General features: G+C 41.1%; 1 long non-coding RNA gene across 1 annotated transcript; it reads right to left on the reverse strand.

Moving 5' to 3' along the window:
• Positions 1 to 1,293: 1,293 nt before the first annotated feature.
• LOC106993790 (uncharacterized) lies at positions 1,294 to 13,424 on the reverse strand. The gene is made up of 3 exons (XR_003723327.2): positions 13,284 to 13,424; positions 6,745 to 6,907; positions 1,294 to 1,679 (listed from the first exon to the last, which is right to left on the reverse strand). It is a non-coding gene; the product is annotated as an uncharacterized LOC106993790 (long non-coding RNA).
• Positions 13,425 to 20,618: the final 7,194 nt, after the last annotated feature.

A 20,618-nucleotide genomic window follows, 5' to 3' on the forward strand; every position in this document is an offset into this window, starting at 1 on the left:
ATATCTGTCTGTTTTTTTCTGGAACAGGAGAAGCAATTACTCCATCACAGAAATGGTGTGTGATGTGAGAGAACCAGATTTCAACATCAGTCTTCTCTCAATTCTCCACCCCCTCATTCCTTACAAAGGGATTGTTCTTGCTCCTCAATATCTCTGGAGTCAGCCTTTGGGTGTAGGAGAGCAGCTTGGGAGAGATTGCTAACATGAGCAGAAATGGTTTCTCTCTGTTCAGGATTCTAATGCAATCCAGGTCTCCCTACATTGCTATACTGTATACATTCTCCATCCTTACCATTATGCAAAGCCACATAAAGACCTAACCGCCTTGATGCGCTGTGCCCCCAAATACAAACACGAGGGCTTTGAGCTTCATGTGTTGTGACTTAGCACAGACATCAGACCCAGCTTAAGTTTTTTCTTTATTTAACATTTCCTTCACTCTGAGTGAATGTTCTGTCTCCTTACCTACTTGGAACCATCTAGATTCTCCTTTCACTTAAATGATGAAAAAAAAAAATGCTCAGGATTTTGCCTTAAAGAAAACTTGTCATTTGGCCTCTTTGTCATCTACTGATTAATGTTGGAAGCGATTTGATCTTAGTGACAGTCTCTTGGCTTTGCTACAACACCTAATACAAGAATTCTCCACTCATTAAATCATAACCCCCATTGGCTGAACTTGTTCAAGGAATAAAACAAATGCTTCATCTGGACATAGAATTGTGATTTCTTAGTCAGTATAAGATTTAATGGGCATGTTTTAGACGCGGTTATAGTTACTGTTTATCAGCCTTAAAAATTAATTTCAGTATTGTATTTCTTTTAGTCATCTGTCCCCTTTAAAAATGGCAACAAATAATACTGGAAGAGCTTTTCTTGGGTTTGTTTATTGGATTATCTTTAATAGCCCTGTTTTCATATTTATCACCAGGGCTCATGCACAGTCAAATCATCATTAATTAAAATGTGCAAGGCACCCACAAGCAGCATAAATAAATCAGAATGGAGAGGCCATCCTCACCCGAGTGTCTTGCGATGTGGGTTAGCCTAGAGGAAAGGCACGTTCTCTGAAAATCAGAAACGAGCTTTTTCTACCCGATTAAAAGCAAGGAACTATGAAGCCACTGATTTTCCAAGAGAAAGGTCTTTTCAGGCCCCTCCGAGGGTTAACTTTATGACAAAATGAAAGATTATCCTCTGCCATCTGTCGCTGAAACCCTGTCTCCATTTTATATTCAAGCCTTGGAGCAAAGAGAAACTAAAGGAAATGGAGAGACTTAAATGTAACTCGGAGCTGTTTCATAAGTTTATTTCTCATTTGTCTTCATCAGAAGGATTTCAAGATTGGGCCATTTAATAGACTCTCACTGACAGCTTGACGGGAAGATGAGCGGTCCACTGTTGGAGATATTTGGAAGAGGACTGCATTCTGCTGTGGGGATTGGTGGGAAAATAAGGGAGGGACAGAAGTCTAGGTCCTAACATGGAAACCAATTAAGCTAAAAGCCCAAGAAGCCGGTGCTTCTTGGAACAATGGCTTCTGTGGCCCTGTGGAGGCAGCATCCTGCATCCATCCGGGGAAAGACGAGTGGTGCTCTTCAGAGAAAGGTGAAGTGGCCAAGGTGGTGTTCTTGAGAAAGGCAATTGTCAGAGTCTTCTCACATTGTAGGGGTTCAGTTCTGAGGAGAAAGAACATTTGTCAATGAAACAAACTGTGAGGAAGTCACAGCCTTTATGAGGAAATAGCCTTCTCAAAGCAAGATTCCTCTGGCTCCATTATACTCATTTACCAGAAATTCATTTGATGGGTGTGTTGCGCCTCAGTGAATCTCAATGTTCTCCCACAGAATTTCACCTGAGAAATGGGGTCTGCGGGCCTGGTGTGGTGGCTCACGCCTGTAATCCCAGCACTTTGGGAGGCCGAGGTGGGCGAATCACCTGAGGTCAGGAGTTTGAGACCAGCCTGACCAACATGGTAAATCCCCGTCACTACTAAAAATACGAAAATTAGCCAGGCATGGTGGCCCACGCCTGTAATCCCATCTACTTGGGAGGCTGAGGCAGGAGAATCACTTGAACCCGGGAGGCGGAGGTTGCAGTGAGCCAATATCGTGCCATTGCACTCCAACCTGGACAACAGAGTAAGACTCTGTCTCAAAAAAAAAAAAAAAAAAAAAAAAAGAAGAAAAGAAAGAAAGAAAGAAATGGGGTCTGCAAAGAGTTTTGTTTTTTCAATTCATCGATGGCTTATGGGGTAGATGGGCCGTTAGTTCCACTCTAGTGCAAGAACCACTCCCTCTCTCCTCTCCGCCTCAGGGTTTACTTATTTATTCCAGAAACAAAGGCACAGACGTCATTGTCAGGTTGTGCACTTGAATTTCAACTCAGAACTGACCACAGATAAGCTTGAAGCAAACTGAAAGACTCTTGGTAGATAGCATGGGAAAGTCTAAACAAAACATTGGTGGCCAGGAAGAATGCCTCATGGTGACATGTAAGGAGGCCAACCAATACCCAGACAAGACAAGGAGAGCCTCAGGAAAGAGAGGTTAGTGACCACACCCTCTGAGTTCTCATTCTGTCCTATTGAAGAGGGAATGAGGCTCTGAATAAAATTCTTTCTCCTCGTCCAGAATCCTAAAATGTTAAAGCTGGAAAGAACCTGAATATACTGTCTAAAGCAAAGCCTTCATTTTTTAGGTGAAGGAAACTGAGGGTCTCAGAGGTCAAGGCACTAGTCTGTGGTCACACAGTTGCTTCACAACAGACCCAGACGTGGCCTGTGATTTTCCTGAGGCTCAGTCCACTTCTCTCTGGTGTGAGGAGACATTTTTATTTTAATTCTTTTAAAAAATATATTTTATTTTTGATGGATAATTAATAATTGCATATACTTATGAGGTACAGTGTGATATTTTCATATATATGTATTCATTATGGAATAATTAAATCAAGCTAATTAAGGAAGAACAATTTATTTTCTTTCTTTCTTTCTTTTTTTCTTTTGACGGAGTTTTGCTCTGTCACCCAGGCTGGAGTGCAATGGCGCAATCTGGCCTCACTGCAACCTCCACCTCCGAAGTTCAAGAGATTCTCCTGCCTCAGCCTCCCGAGTAGCTGGGACTACAGGCGCCTGCCACCACGCCTGGCTAATTTTTGTATATTTAGGGGTTTCTCCATGTTGGCCAGAATGGTCTTGAACTCCTGACCTCAGGTAATCCAATTGCCTCAGCCTCCCAAAGTGCTGCGATTACAGGCGTGAGCCACCATGCCCAGCGAACAATTTATTTCCTAATCATCAGAAGAAAAATAAAGATAATATATTCTCTGTTCATGTAAGTATGTCCAAGTAATTTATTAAGGAGTAAGAAAAGAAGACTAAAACTCTTAACTAAAAATGAAGTAAAAAGTTTAGATTTCTGGCTTTGCACATGTAGTTCCAGCTACTAGGAAGGCTGAGGGGGGAGGAGAATCACTTGAGCAGAGGAGTTCAAGGCGATAGCGTGCTGTGATCGCACCACTGCACTCCATCCTGGGTAACAGAGCAAGATGCTGTTTCTAAAAATAAACAAATAAATAGAAATTTAGATTTAGATTCTAAGAAAAGTTACCTTGATCATTGACTACAATGTTACTTTCTTTTTTTTTTTTTTTTTGAGATAGAGTCTGGCTCTGTCGCCCAGGCTGGAGTGCAGTGGCGCAATCTCAGCTCACTGCAAGCTCTGCCTCCCAAGTTCACGCCATTCTCCCAGCTACCCGGGACTACAGGCACCCACCACCACGCCCGGCTAATTTTTTGTATTTCTTTTGGTAGAGACGGGTTTTCACCGTGTTAGCCAGGATAGGCTTGATCTCTTGACCTAGTGATCTGCCCACCTTGGCCTCCCAAAGTGCTCGGAATATAGGCATGAGCCACTGCACCCGGCCTGTTATTTTCTTTTTAATAAAATTCTCTATTATTTCTAGAGTATGGCCAGACATGGTACATAAACCTTCAAAAGTGTCCTGGCACGTCCATCTCTTCTCCTACCCAATAAATCACATTATTCTCATCTCCACTTCCAGTTACCTTTTGAAATTTCCCAATTCTGGTAATATTCCCTTTAAATGTTAGGAGAATGCACATTCATTTTTAAAATTCCTGTATCCACCTAGCAAATTATAGCTAAAACTAAAATTTAAATACTTCATCAATCTTATTTCTAAATAGAAAACAGGTAAGTACAGGCAAGTCTGAATTAGAGAACTTTTTGAAAGAAATTTAATTGACTTAATTGCAACAAATGAGTTTACAAGATTTAAAAAAAGACGTTGGGAGTGGGTGGCTGGATAAGAATGAGCTGTAATCACCATAAGAATTATTTTCATTTTTCCAGGCTGGCACTGTGCCTCACGTCTGTAATTCCAGCATTTTGGGAGGCCAAGGTGGGCAGATCACTTGGGGTCAGGAGTCCAAGACCAGCCTGGGCAACATGGTGAAACCCCACCTCTACTAAAAACACAAAAATTAGCCAGGTGTGATGGCATGTGCCTGTAGTCCCAGCTACTTGGGAGGCTGAGGCCGGAGAATCGCTTGAACTTGGGAGGCAGAGGTTGCAGTGAGCCAGATGGTGCCACTGTATTACAGTTTGGGTGACAGAACAAGAGCCCATCTCAAAAAAAAAAAAATTATTTTCATTATTCTGAAGGAAGAAATTGGCAAAGTTTGTTTGCAGCTGGAGCACAGTCTTAAAATCTTTGCCACATTATTGTCATGCTTAGCAAATACAAACTATTCCCACCTCCACCAACTCCCTGAGGACTCAGACTCTGTAAGATTTACAGAGTTCTGAAGAAATGTCTTCCTTTCAAGACTATGAATTTATGGAAGCATCTGAAAATTTAAAAAGCATATAAAATAGTCATTTGCTAAATGCATCAGACCCTCGGGGACTCTAATGAACAGTTGTGTTGAGCTGGATACATAAAGCTTTCCATTTGTTATCATCTCCAAAATCCTTGTCAAAGTTGTCATCATCCTGAAGGCCTGACTCATTTTTAGCGTATCTGAGCAGGCTGTTCCTATCTGTCAGTTATAATTGTTCTTCTCATTTCTCTAGTCATTTTGGTGAAGGTTCCCCCGGCTGCACAGCCCACCACACCTCCTCCCCCAGTTGTCCCAACTGACATACCTGGATTTGGTATTTGCTAAGATGTCCAGTTGTGAGCTCCCCCACTTCATTCTGGATGTGGCTCATCACAAACTGGCCACTGCTCTAGATTCGCCCAGATTGGTGCCACTGACACCGTTTTCCTTTTTTAAGAATGTTATATGAACTGATGAGGTTTCTTCTAGATGATTTCCCCCATATATTGTTACATTTTGTGCGAATAAAATAACCAATAATTCCTGATGGACAATGCAGGATGTTTTGCTAACTTTATTAGCTAGTTTCCCAAATTTGGAGTACACAGTTACTATTTTTTCCTCTAAAGTAGACTGGGCACGGCGGCTCACACCTGTAATTCCAGCACTTTGGGAGGCTGAGGTAGGCAGATCACCTGAGGTCAGGAGTTTGAGACCAGCTTGGCCAACATGGGAAAACCTGTCTCTACTAAAAATGCAAAAATTAGCTGGGTGTGGTGGCGGGCGCCTGTAATCCCAGCTAGTCGGGAGGGTGAAGCAGGAGAATCACTTGAACCCAGGAGGTGGAGTTTGCAGTGAGCCAAGATCATGCCATTGCACTCCAGCCTGGGCAACAAGAGCGAAACTCTGTCTCAAAAATAAATAAATAAATAAATAAAGTAAATATGTTCTGCCTGTTTAACACCAGAAGGTTTGGCACATGGGAGCCACTCACTGCTTTTTTTGTTGTTGTCACTGATTTTTCTCTTTCTTTTAAGTATTTAAGAAAATAAGATACTGGGCCAGGCGTGGTGGCTCACACCTGTAATCCCAGCACTCTGGGAGGCTGAGGCGGGTGGATTGCTTGAGGTCAGGAATTCGAGACCAGCCTGGCCAACATGGTGAAACCCCGTCTCTACTAAAAATACAAAAAATTAGCCAGGCGTGGTGCGTGCACCTGTAGTCCCAGCTACTCAGGTGGCTGAGGCAGGAGAATAGCTGGAACCCATGAGGCAGAGGTTGCAGTGAGCCGAGATCGCCTCACTGCACTCCAGCCTGGAAGACAGAGTGAGACTCCGTCTCAAAACAAAAAAAAAAAGAAAATAAGATATCAAATAATGAGTTTTCATTACAAATAGTATAACGGACCAAAAAAAAAAATTACTGATTTTTGAAGATCACTTTCCGATATAAAGAAAAACAAACAGGGCTGGGTGCAGTGGCTAACGTCTATAATCCCAGCACTTTGGCAGGCTGAGGTGGGAGTATCACTTGAGGCCAGCAGTTGGAGACCAGCCTGGGCCACATAGCAAGACCCCCATCTTCACACACAAAAAATTAAAATTTAACTGGGCGTGATAGTGTGCTCTTGTAGTCCCAGCTACTCAGGAGGCTCAGGTGGGAGATTGCTTGAGCCCAGGAGTTCAAGGTTATAGTGACTGTGATTGTGCTACTGCACTCCAGCCTGGGCAACAAAACAAGACTCTGTCTCAAAAAAAAAAAAAAAAAAGAAAAGAAAAAAGAGAAACAAGCATGGTGATGAGTCAGGTACTGTGAAATGTGCCAGGGAATACAAAGATGAGCACATCACTATCAGTCTTTGATTCTAAGGGCTTTAAATACACATTTAGTTTTCTTACAGTTAGATGATGTTGTAAACTTGCACAATCCGTAACGTGCATTAGGAAACTGGGCCATGAAGCAGTAACAAAGTAGAACCTCATCCATTTATTCACATCACACTGGGTAGGCTCTCCTTCCTCTGATGACTATGCCACTGGAAAATGTGGTCCCAGAGTCATTCTAGCAGAGAAATGAGAGAAAGGAGGTTCAAGCGGAACGTTTTCAAGGGTCAAACTTAGAAGTGACTTACGTTCATTCTACCCACCATTCCTGGCTCAGACTCTGACACACAGCTAACCGCAAGGAAACCTGAGGATTGTTATCTTACTATGTGCGGAAAAAGAGGAACTGGTGTGATACTAAAGAAAAAGTGATTTGCGACACATGTGAAAATGGTAAGGTGGACTTTATTCAGGACTGTGGTGATAGGTATAGCAACTACCGAAATAGAGTTGCAGAGCAGTGGAAGGGGATTGGACTCAACTCTGTGTACAACAAGGAAAAGTGGGAATGTATAGCCAAGAAGCACAGTGGAGGAGTCGTTGGATGGAAAAAGAAATAAAAGGAATGGTTACTAAGAGGAAACATCAGAGGTAAGAGGGGATTCTAGCTAACCAGGAAGAAGGGTTCTTGCTAGGGTGATCAGAAATCACTGGGGGATGGTGAGAGATGAATGTGGTCAGAAATTAAGAGTGATCAGATACCGTGGATGAGGGATCATGGCTAAACTAGCTTAGCAGGATTCTTGCTAAAGTCAGGCTTTTGAGGACAGGCCCAAGGGTGGGCCCTGTTGAAAAAGAGCTCAAAGGGGCTGGCTAGAGTTTTGTCAAGAAGAGAATCTTTGTGAGTAGCAAGCACTTCGCATTGTTTCTTTTGTATAACCGGAGATCTTTTCCTCTGAATGTTTCATAGAATGTATCAACATGTAAAATCAATGTCAATATTTCCCACAATCATGGTAAATTAATGTTTTTGTGATCATAATGGTACTTCTCAAAGAGAGCTATTTATTCCTTTATTGAATCTGTCATATCAAAGAAAAGGTGCACATTGATAAAGTTTTTATCTGTGGCTAAAATCTTTGCAACTAATATTCATGTAAAAGCATACCTGAATTATAGTTAACAAAATTGTTCTTTCTGCATGGTATTTTAATAGTTAAAGCGAGATTCTTTGGCCACACTTTCTAGTTCTTGTTGTGTCCTTAATGTAGTTGGTTAAATCGAGTCTCCCAAAAAGATATGCTGGAGTCCTAATCGCCAGTACCTGTGAATGTGACTTTATTTGGAAATAGGATCGCAGAGATAATCAAATTAAGGTGAGGTTACACTAGAACAAGATGTGCTCTAAATCTAATGACTATTTTCTTACTGAGAGAAAGAAGATGGAGATTTGGATACGGAGACACACAGACTCACAGGAAGAAGGCCATGAAGACAGAGGCAGAGACCGAAGATATGTAGCTGCAAACCAAAGAACTTTAAGGTTTGCTGACAACCGTAAGAAATTAGGAGAGAGGCACGAAATGAATTTTTTCTTAGAGCCTTCAGAAGGAACCTACACTGCTGACACCTTGATTTTCTTTTTCTTTTCTTTTCTTTTATAGAGGGGGGGTCTTGCTATTTTGCCCAGGCTGGTCTCAAACTCCTGGGCTCAAGTGATTCTCCCACTTCTCTCTTTCAAAGTGCTGGGATTACAGGTGTGAGCCACCACGCCTGGCCAACATCTTGATTTCAAACTTCTAGCCTCCAGAACTGTGAGATGATAAATTTCAGTTGTTTTAAGGAACCCATCCTGTGGCAATTTGTTACAGTAGTCCTAGGAAATTTGTGCTCCACTTACAAAGAATCTGGTCTTTAAGTGAGAAAGATGTCGTATTTAGGGTCTTACTTTGTGCAAGGCACTGTTAGACATTGGTGATTCAAAGAAGGTGCAAGGAGCTTATAAATTACTGAAAGCGAAAGACATGTAATTACATATATTTGAATTCAACTGTGGAAAAAGCATTTTTGTCTTTTAGAATCCCCAACCCCAAAAAAGAATATAAAAGATTGTGTTATGCATTACTACTTCTTATTCTTCCTCTAATAGTCAAATAATCCACTTCAATTCAATAATTGTCTATTGCCTAACTATAATCTTTTGAGACATTAAGTATATTACTGATATACAAACTATGATACAGGAAACATCCTATTTGTTTATCCTCAGTATTAAGGGAAAATTATTGATGTGTTTATTAACACTTTTATGATTTAGAATGTTGCTACAAGCTAAAAAGTATGTAACGGTTGATAATTTTTGGAAATCAATTCATATCAGGAAAACAAGGGCAAATAAAAAACAATTATTCATGATGCAGGTTGGTTTTTGAGGCCAAACAAAACAGTTGTTTTGTGTTTGAGATGGGATGTTCAACTTAGAATACCTCTGTCTTAGTCTGTTCAGGCTGTCTTAACAAAACACCATAAGCTGGGTTGCTCATTCACAACAAAAATTTATTTCTCACTGTTCTAGAGGCTGGGAAGTTCAAGATCCAGGCCTCAGAAGATTTGGAGTTTGGTGAGGGCCATCTTCTCACTGTAGCCTTACATGGTGGAAGAGGTAAGGCAGCTCTCTGGAACCTCTTTTATAAGGGCACTAATCCAGTTCATGAGGACTCAGCCCTTATGACCTCATCACCTCCGAAATTCTCTATCTCCTAACACCATCACTTTGACAGTCAGATTTCAACATATGAATTTGTGGGAGTCACCAGCATTGAGATGATAGCAACCCCTTATTAGAAATCATTCATGAGGAACTGAAACTGTCAGGAAACCTCTGTGTAAATGCTGGGAAACAAACAAATAATGCTGATAATTACCTGACTGCTTTTGGAATTGTCCCTTTTTGTGGCATCTGCTGAATGTGAGACTAGATCATTGTCAGCTGATTGCAGAAGAACCACTATGATATTATAATGGGGTCCTGACTCCATGACTGTGTAATGCATGGCTTTCTAAGTGTTTATTACTGACCTAACTTTGCAGCTCCCCTAGATCCCCTAACTCCACCATCTTGGGTTGCAACCAATGACGTGTTATTGCAAAACAGGTAATCTCACTCAGGTAAGTATTAATCAGAGGGGCTGCATTTCCAGAGTTCATTTCAATGGTTTTCAACTCATTTCTAGAGTTTAATATCAATAGCCCTTTCTCTTCTATAGGAGGGAGCCGAACCATCCTGTTTATTCAATAATCAGTGAGAGCGTGGCTTTAACGTCTCTTCCACTCCTTTCCAGCTCAGGTCTTTGTTAACTTGATGGAGATAGCTTGGGCCAGGGAGGGCAGAGTGAAGATGAGAAAGCAAAAAAAGTGTGTGAACAGTTTTGACCAGCAGCATTGACTCTGTGCTAAATACTGTGCTCAGCTCTTTGGATGTTATTTTGTTGAATTGGAAAGAACACTGTAAAGTTTTCTTGTGAGGCACACTTTCCTACTGAAGAAATAAAAGCATTAAATAACTTGCCCCCAAATACATAGCTATTAGAATTGAAACAAAGACTTCAGCCCAGATCTGTCTAATTTCAAGGTCCTTGGTTTTTTCTACTACATTTCTCTTTGAGATACAGTTACTCAAAGGTGCCCAAACCTCTGCCTCCCTCTGGTCCTGGTGCCTTTCCCATGTTCCTGAGAAGATCATGTGGCACACTTCTCTAAATGTCTCTGTGCCATATCTCTTGGGATCAAAAGGCCATTCCAATTACTCTTGTGTATTTCTTAATGTATGTTCAGATGGCCCTGGTTTGCATTTAGAGAAATGAAGCTAAGATCTTGGTGATAACTACATATATATTTTGGTGATAACTACATATATATACTCACACACATATATATGTGTGCGTATATATATATATATATATATTTGATTATGTGCTTGTATTTAATTAAGTGGGTGCCTACTGTTGTGAAAATACTTTTGAATACAATTCTGAAGTTGTGCGAGGGAACTCGGACAATAGGTATGCTGGGAACTGTCTGATTTCCTTGTCCTAGGTTCTTACTCAACTTTTCTAGACAACTCATACAATGCAGTAGAAAAAGAATTCTTTATTCCCACTGCCTTTCTTTAGCTCTTCTTCAGAGCAGGGGAAGTGTGACTATGGCTTTAGATAGTTTAAATAGTCCTTCAAAGGTGGCAAATAAACAGTATCAATGAACAGAAGATAAAATGAGTGACACCCATTTGAGTTTCAGTTTTATCATTCAGTTTCATGGAACTCCAAAGAATGATGTGATTAAGTGGTTTGTTTTTGCAAGGATTTTCCAGGTGAAAGATCTGAGCTATATATTGAGGAATCATAGGATTAAAATAGAGATGGGTTTGCTTCTACGACAGCATTTTGCAAAATAATGTGGCCGGGTACCATTGCTCATGCCTGTAATCCCAGCACCGTGGTCGAGGCAGATGGATCACTTGAGGCCAAGAATTCAAGACCAGCCTGGCTAACCTGGTAAAACCTCATCTCTACTAAAAATACAAAACTTAGCTGGGCCTGGTGGCACGCACCTGTAATCTCAGCTACTCAGGAGGCTGAGGCACGAGAATCACTTGAGCCCAGGAGGCAGAGGTTGCAGTGAGCCGAGATTGCGCCACTGCACTCCAGCCTGGGTGACAGAGTGAGACCCTGCCTCAAAACAAACAAAGAAACAAACAAAGCAAACAAAAAAACACACACAAAAAAACCCACCTCTGATGTGACCCATGGATAGAAAACAACAGTTTTTTTTTTTTTTTTTTTTTGAGATGGAGTCTCGCTCTGTCGCCCAGGCTGGAGTGCAGTGGCCGGATCTCAGCTCGCTGCAAGCTCCGCCTCCCGGGTTTACGCCATTCTCCTGCCTCAGCCTCCCGAGTAGCTGGGACTACAGGCGCCCGCCACCTCGCCCGGCTAGTTTTTTGTATTTTTTAGTAGAGACGGGGTTTCATCGTGTTAGCCAGGATGGTCTCGATCTCCTGACCTCGTGATCCGCCCGTCTCGGCCTCCCAAAGTGCTGGGATTACAGGCTTGAGCCACCGCGCCCGGCCGGAAAACAACAGTTTTAATGAGACTATATATGCTTGTACTTTGAAATGGGGCTAATTCATAGATACAGAAAACTATACTTATGACAGTTTATATAAATGAGCCACTAGACTGTCCAAATTTACCTCTTTTTATTGTATGGGCCTAGTGAGTGCAGTGGCGCGATCTTGGCTCACTGCACCCTCTGCCTCCCATGTTCAAGCGATTCTCCTGCCTCAACCTCCTGAGTAGCTGGGATAACAGGCACCAGCCACCACACCTGGCTAATTTTTGTATTTTTAGTAGAGAGAGGGTTTCACCATGTTGGCCAGGCTGGTCTCAAACTGTAGACCTCAAATGATCTGCCTGCCTTGGCCTCCCAAAGTGCTGGGATTACAGGCATGAGCCACCATGCCCAGCCAGGAGAAGTATATATATATATATATATATATATATATATATATATATATATTTTTTTTTTTTTTTTTTTTTTTTTTTTTTGAGACAGAGTTTCACTCTTGTTGCCCAGGCTGGAGTACAATAGTGCAATCTTGGCTCACTGCAACCTCCGCCTCCTGGGTTCAAGCGATTCTCCTGCCTCAGCCTCCTGAGTAGCTGGGATTACAGGCATGCGCCACCACGTCCAGCTAATTTTGTATTTTTTAGTAGAGGCAGGGTTTCTCCATTTTGGTCAGGCTAGTCTCAAACTCCTGACCTCAGGTGATCTGCCCACCTCAGCCTCCCAAAGTGCTGGGATTACAGAGATGAGCCACCACACGTGGCCTAGGAGGAGTATATTCTAATTAACAGAGTCACTTAGGGAGAGCTGTCAAAAATAAAGATTGTCCCATACATTCTGATTCAATGGGAATGAATTGAGATCCAAATATGTGTATGTGTGTGTGTGTGTGTTTTTAACTCTCCAGTTGATTTTTGGAGAATGCTAAAAGATTTGGGCTACCTTTCTAAGCATGATTTAGGAAAATCTCATCCATTTTCAATATTTGGATCCAATGGATTGGGAAGGATTATAAACATTAGAAGAGTTTCAAAGACTGATTCTCAGGCATCCCTCCAGCAACAGCAAACTAGGGTACAAGTTCAGGGAGAAAGTATACAGCAAAAGAGGGAACACTTAGTAATAAACAAGTGCTGTTGTCCTGAACAGACTCAGACTAAATTTGAACTTCTCTATTATTTTAGCCTTGGAAATAGTAGGTTATAGATGGTTTAGTTTCTCGCCATTACTCAGAACAGTACCTTGATGAATCAGCTAGGACTATAAGAAAATATCTGGACTTACATGATTGAGACAATTACTATGTAAGATGACACACTTGAAATTCGTATTTCTTGGCTTACGAACACATGTTATTGTGTAAAGCATGATATCTTAAGACCCTGATCTGAGTTTGAGAGGAGTGGGAGAGAAATATCAGGAAAAAGCAAACTAAATAGCAAGGCAAGGTTATTTTTAAAAGGACCAACCAGAGGACTACATTTGTGACCCACCAATTCATTTTCTCCATCAGTTCATGGAACTATCGTTGTTGCCTCTAATAAGAGGCATTTGTTTTCTCCATCAGTTCATGGAACCATTGTTGTTGACTCTAAAAAGAAGAGAAAAGGTATTTCATTTTTTTCTGATATTGTCTTAGAGAAGCAAAGCAGATTTGATATTCTTGGCTTGTGTAACATGTATTTCTCTCTTAAGGTGCTCAAGTATCTCCACAGGAAGGCCATTTAGATGGTGGGTCTTTGAGTCATGGATCTCTTTAAAAATTCTACCAAGAAACAGACACCAAATTTTGCATGCAATTTCAGGGACTTATGGACCCCAGCTTGACCTGTCAGCCTCGCAAGGAAACTAGTGGTGGAATTTCATTTCCATTCTACCAAATGAATTTCAGTTGATTAAAAAGTGACCAATTGTTACACTCCATAGATCAGAATCTAGCCTCTTATACATCTGTGAATATAACCTTTTGCAGAGGTAATTAGTCATGTTGAAACTAATTTTTTTGTTTGTTTTGAGATGGAGTCTCTCTCTCTCTCGCCCAAGCTGGAGTGCAGTGACTCCATCTCGGCTCACTGCAAGCTCCGCCTCCCAGGTTCACACCATTCTTCTGCCTCAGCCTCCCTCTGAGTAGCTAGGAGCTACAGGTGCCAGCCACCACACCCAGCTAATTTTTTGTATTTTTTTTTAGTAGAGATGGGGGTTTCACCATGTTAGCCAGGATGGCCTCGATCTCCTGACCTCGTGATCCATCCGCCTTGGCCTCCCAAAGTGCTGGGATTACAGGTGTGAGCCACCGTGCCCGGCCCTGAAACCAATTTTAAAACACTGAATCTCTATTAAGCCCTCACAATGTGCTTACCATGACTAAATGTGTGTATATATATATATATATATATAATTTTAATTCTTAAAGTCTGCATAGATGAATGCAATAAGATACTCAAGAGTAACTTACTTTCCCAGAGTCACAGTTTTTGAGTCACAAACTTCAAAGCCAGTATCTAACCACCATCTACTCCTTTACTTTCCCACCCTAGAAGGAAAATTTTACTCTCCACCTACGATGGTTACAAATTTTGTAAGGTGTGTTTTCCCTGGTAGAAGAGGCTTCAAGTAATGATCTATACCTAATAATATCCAACATTAATTTTGAAATTCTGACCACTGATCTTCATGAAATTCCAATGGAATTTACTTCTTCAGTTCTAAAATTAACACGACCAATTTAGTAATTCAGAAGATTATTTTTGTCCATTGGACTAGCTTATGATCTCCTTGAAAGCTGAAACCATGAATGCCTCACTTATCCTTCTCACATGTGGCATGCCTAGGCCTTAGGAAGATGCCCAGTGTCAAATACAGGAACCTGTTTGTTCATCTCAGTTCTCAATGGCTTCCCAGAAGATACTGTAGCTTCCCACAGATGTAAACCAGGAGAATCCTCTTGTAACAGCTTTAACAGGCCTGTTTCATTTTATTTCTACTAAGTAGCATACATCTAATTCATTTTAAAATCCAGCTCTTGATCTTTAGCTTTAAAAATGTGTACCACTTGCTGGGCGCGGTGGCTCACGCCTGTAATCCCAGCACTTTGGGAGGCTGAGGCGGCCAGATCACAAGGTCAGGAGATCCAGACCATCCTGGCGAACATGGTGAAACCCTGTTTCTACTAAAAAATACAAAAAATTAGCCGGGCATGGTGGCGGGCGCCTGTAGTCCCAGCTACTCGAGAGGCTGAGGCAGAATGGTGTGAACCCAGGAGGCAAAGGTTGCAGTGAGCCGAGATCGCGCCACTGCGCTCCAGCCTGGGCGACAGAGCCAGACTTTGTCTCAAAAAAAAAAATATATATATGTACCACTGGCTGGGCACGGTGGCTCATGCCTGTAATCCCAGCACTTTGGGAGGCAGAGGCGGGTGGATCACCAGAGGTCGGGAGTTCAAAACCAGCCTAACCAACATGGAGAAATCCCGTGTCTACTAAAAATACAAAATTAGCCAGATGTGGTGGTGCATGCCTGTAGTTCCAGCTACTCGGAGGCTGAGGCAGGAGAATTGCTTGAACCTGGGAGGCGGAGGTTGCGGTGAGCTGAGATTGTGCCATTGCACTCCAGCCTTGGCAACAACAGTGAAACTCTGTCTCAAAAAAAAAAAAAACCCAATGTGTACCACTGGCCGGGCATGGTGGCTCATGCCTGTAATCGCAGAGGCAGGTGGATCAGATGAGGTCAGGAGTTCAAGACCAGCCTGGCCAACATGGGGAAACCCCGTCTCTACTAAAAATACAAAAATTAGTGGGGCATCATGGTGCATGCGTGTAATCCCCGCTACTTGGGAGGCTAAGGCAGGAGAATCACTTAAACTCTGGAAGCAGAGGTTGCAGTGAGCCGAGATCATGCCATTGTACTCCAGCCTGGGTGACAGAGTGAGAAAAGAAAAGAAAAGAAAAGAGGCGAGGAGAGGGGAGGGGAGGGGAGGGGAGAAAAGAAAGTGTACCGCTGAAAAACGACCTTTAAAGTTTGAAATGCTATTATTCAGTACCAAGTATTATGTTCAAACCAATATGGGCTTCTGTATAAGGGACTGCACATCATTGGGCAGATTTGATTAGCTGTGACAATTGTTTAGAGTCCTTAAAGATGACTTTAAGCACAGTCTAGGAGTGTGCTATGTGACACAGTTTGGATATTTGTCCCCGCCCAAATCTCATGTTGAACTGTAATCCCCAGTGCTAGAGGTGGGGCCTGGTGGGAGGTGAATGGATCATGGGGGTGATTTCTTATGGTTTAACACCATATCCCCTTGCTGCTGTCATTGTGATAATGAGTTGTTGTGAGATCTGGTCATTTAAAAGTGTGTGGCACCTCAACCTTCTCTCTCTTCCTTCTGCCCCCACTTTGCCTTGAGTAAAAGCTCCGAGGCTTCCCCAGAAGCAGACGCTGCCATGCTTCCTGTATAGCCTGCAGAACTGCGAGCCAATTAAACCTCTTTTCTTTATAAATTACTTGACCTCAGGTATTTCTTTACAGCAACACAAGAAAGGCATAATACACTACATAGTAATAGCCACATACGAGTAGTGAGCATTTGAAATGTGGCTACTTTTAATTGAGATATGCTCTAAGAAACTGAAGATAGTACATATAGCACATTTTAAAATGCGGCTATTAGAAATTTTAAAATTACATGTTGGCCTACATTAAATTCTATTGGAGGCCGGGCGCAGTGGCTCACGCCTGTAATCCCAGCACTTTGGGAGGCCTAGGCAGGCAGATCACTTGAGGTCAGGAGTTTGAAACCAGCCTGGCCAACATGGAGAAACTCTGTCTCTACTAAAAATACAAATTAGCCAGGTGTGGTGGGGCATGCCTGTAATCCCAGCTTCTTTGGAGGCTGAGGCAGGAGAATTGCTTGAACCCAGGAGGTGGAGGTTGCGGTGAGTCGAGATCATGCCATTGCACTACAGCCTGGGCAACAAAGGTGAAACTCCATCTCAAAAACAAAACAAAACAAAAATTATATTGAAAGGCACTGGTAGGGAATTTAAAGCACAGCTGTTGGCACAAGAACCATTGGTAGACAGCATTCTAAATAAGTAATTAAGGCCAGGTGCGGTGGCTCACATCTGAAATCCCAGCACTTTGGGAGGCAGAGGCGGGTGGATCAACAGAGGTCAGGAGTTTGAGACTAGCCTGGCCAACATAGTGAAACCCCATCTCTGCTGAAAATAGAAAAATTAGCTGGGCACGGTGGTCCATGCCTGTAATCCCAGCTACTCAGGAGGCTGAGTGAGGCAGGAGAATCACTTGAACCCAGGAGGTGGAGGTTGCAGTGACCCGAGATTGTGCCACTGCACTCCAGCCTAGGTGGCAGAGTGAGACTGTCTCTAAATAAATAAATAAATACAAGTAATTAAACGTTTTCTATTTTTGGTAAACTACTGATTTTATAGAGTATTTAATCATTTTCAATATGATAGGTTCTCAGCTTATCAGTTTGTAGATCAAATAAGCAATTTTCCTAGATTCCCTTTTGATTCCTAAAATAGGGATCTTTGAAAAATACCTCCCCAGTCCAGAAAAATTGTCAAAAACTCCTCTAGTTTGGACAAAAGGTAGAGTTTGAGATGTCTCAGTCAGCATTTAGTCAGATATGAGAGCATTCATGATGTTTCTGGCCTAGAGAATGGGAGACTTTCTGATCACTCTGCATATGTTCATAGAAAGACTATATTTTGTGATTGTTTTATAAAACAAACCACATACATATACTTGGATCACTTCAAAGCCAAACAGAAATGACTATGTATTATCAACTCCTTAGAGAATTTAAAACAGCAATTATTAAAAAGCACAAATAAAATAAACTGCTGGATTGGAGTGCTATTCCTTTCACATGCTTTCAGTGTTTCCTAGGAGCAAATTCACATCATTTCTAGGTTTTGTTAAACACATTTTAATTTTGTTAAACCTAAACCAGATCTTGTTTAATTTTATTAGGCTGTTCTTGGCAGGTGTTATATAAAATGAAGTAAATTGTGTTTAAGAACCACAGAGTAAAAAATAAAATCATGACCTTAAGATGGAAAATTTTGGATTTATACTACTCTTGTTAAACCCATCAACCTGAAAAGTTTCACCAAAATAGGAGAATTAGTCACCGTGGAAGATAGATCCCTGTAAGCAGATCAAATAAAGGTAAACCTATTCTGTTAATCTTCTCTCCTTTTACTTCACACCTTCGCACCCTGAATCTTCACTAATGTAATCCTTTTAGTATTTTTTACTAGGTGTTTTTTTTTTTTTCACTTAGTATTTTTTACCAGTGTAATCATCTTCTTTGTAGAGTCACATAATGGTTACATGTTTTTTCCTGAATGGACACCAGTTATAAGTGGGATGCTTGCTGTTACCATGGGTCCCAACTTATCAAGTAAAAACTGCTATCCTTTAATCCACTTTAAAAGCCTGTCTTTCATTCAAAGACTCAAATAAAAGTGCCTATCACTCCAACGCTAAAGGACCATGCCTGAATATGAATGCGTCACATTTTGATGGCTATAGATTGCATCCACTTCTAATAAGTATCATCACTTTATTTATCAAACCTCTGAAGTCTCAAGTTATTTGTCATCTGATATAATCTAGCCACTGATTATGCTACCAACTGGTTATGCTACCCCAGATATGCAAAGCAATCTAATTTTCACGCCAACCAAATAAGCCACAGCATAACTAAAAACAAAACTTGTTTATGCATAGACAATTTTAGCAGGCATTTTTAAATATAACACAGATGCTAAAGGTTAATGGCTTGGATGGCAGATTATTCTTAAGTATTACAACTTTTGACTGTAGAGTTACTTTTACAATATCAATTAGTGTAAAACTTAACATTAGAAGCCAAATAATTTTAGTATGTGGATATTATTTATAAGGCCTACTATGGGATAAATCTCTGGGAGGGGTTCCTCAGGAAAAATGACCCTACTAAGGAAGAACTTTTCTCATTAGGGTGGACATGAAACCACAACACCAAGATGTGTAAGAGTTTTCTTTAGAGAAATGCTTGAGGTTCTATAATAGTAGACGAATACCACACAACAGAAAATCTATATCATATTTGTTAACTGGCATTGTTTGCATGTTTGAATACATTTTTAGTGATGGGAAGGGACAAGAGGGCAGAAGCATATTACATAGCAAGGACCAGCCAACATTTTAAATTTATCCTGGACTATATTCACAAGATCAGTCTGAAAAATTTACCCAGACTCAAGTATTTAAGATGAGGTCATTAGGCTATTTGTATTTTTTTTTTCCTGGCGGATGCCTGAACTCTACAAGGTAAGTGCTTAATGTTTTGTTAATAGTTCTTGCACTAATCTAAAATTTAAGAATGTATAATAAGGATTTCCTGTTAACTTCTGAGTTGACTGAAAAATTACTCCAATTCCTGAGCAGCTTTGGTTACATTATCAATATACAGTCTGAGGTTCTGTGGTGTCAATAAAAATGATCATAAAAAATATATTCAACACAGATTAGCCAACTAGAAAATAATCTGTACCTTCTTTCATCTTGCTGTTAAGTACTTAAGTATCCTTAGCAACATCCCTACCCATAACAAAAGGAAAGTGGCACTTAGCAGTTGCAGACAAAATGGAGTCTTACACTTATGGCACAAAACAGTATTAACTTTACTTCTACAGCTGTAACAGAAATACTCTGGAAGAAAACACAGGAACAGTCTTTGCTTTCATATAAATATAAAACCAGCACTTGTGCATGGAAATAGCTATAAAGTATTAAATGGCACTTTTGTATTCCGTTCTACATGTACAGTTGTTTTTAAAGCAGGTTGTACAAACAGGAGAAACTGTATTTCCAGTTTCTTTTTGTTAACAGCCTGTTGCCTCACCCATAGAAACTCTTCTAGGTAGTTTAAGGCTACATAATCTTATTGCTCATCAACCAGCAACCATACCCATCACTCTCCAAAATTATAAGCTAATACTTATAGACAAAAACCACTATTGAGAACTTTGCATTCAAACAGACAAGAGTCGGCCAGGCGCGGTGGCTCACACCTGTAATCCCAGCACTTTGGCAGGTGGAGGCGGGCAGATCACGAGGTCAGATGAGACCATCCTGGCTAACACAGTGAAACCCCATCTCTACTAAAAATACAAAAAATAAAAAATAAAAAATAAATTAGCCGGGCATGGTGGCGGGCGCCTGTAGTCCCAACTACTCGGGAGGCTGAGGCAGGAGAACGGCGTGAACCCAGGAGGCGGAGCTTGCAGTGAGCCGAGATTGTGCCACTCTACTCTAGCCTGGGTGATAGGGCGAGGCTCCCTCTCAAAAAAACAAAAATGGACAAGAGTCAAATTAAGTCTTTGTACATATTCAAATATTTACATGATATGGAAGAGATTAACCTTTCCAAACTAAACTATGAGTTACCTAAGATGTGTGGCTTTGGAATGGAGGATCTGGGACAGCTTGAGAGGCTTTGCTTCTCAATGTGTATTGATAAATCCATGTGAATGTATTACCAACTCCCAAAATACAGTAATAGTACACTTATCATCTTGCTATTATTAGATTATTTGCCCAAATTTAGTTATTTGCTAGCAACTTTATTTAATGCAGATCTCTTGCAAAGAAAGCCTTACGGAAAAGAGTGATTCTAACGACTTTAAACTGCAAGTTTAAATAACAGATCTTTTCACTATACAACTTGATGTAACCAATCTTGTTCTCAAATAGTTTTCTTCCCGTTATAGAAACCATTATTCCAGGACATTAAGACAATAGCAAATACAATG

This window comes from Macaca mulatta, chromosome 15 (genome assembly GCF_049350105.2).
Source record: "Macaca mulatta isolate MMU2019108-1 chromosome 15, T2T-MMU8v2.0, whole genome shotgun sequence".
NCBI classification, from domain to species: Eukaryota; Metazoa; Chordata; class Mammalia; order Primates; family Cercopithecidae; genus Macaca; species Macaca mulatta.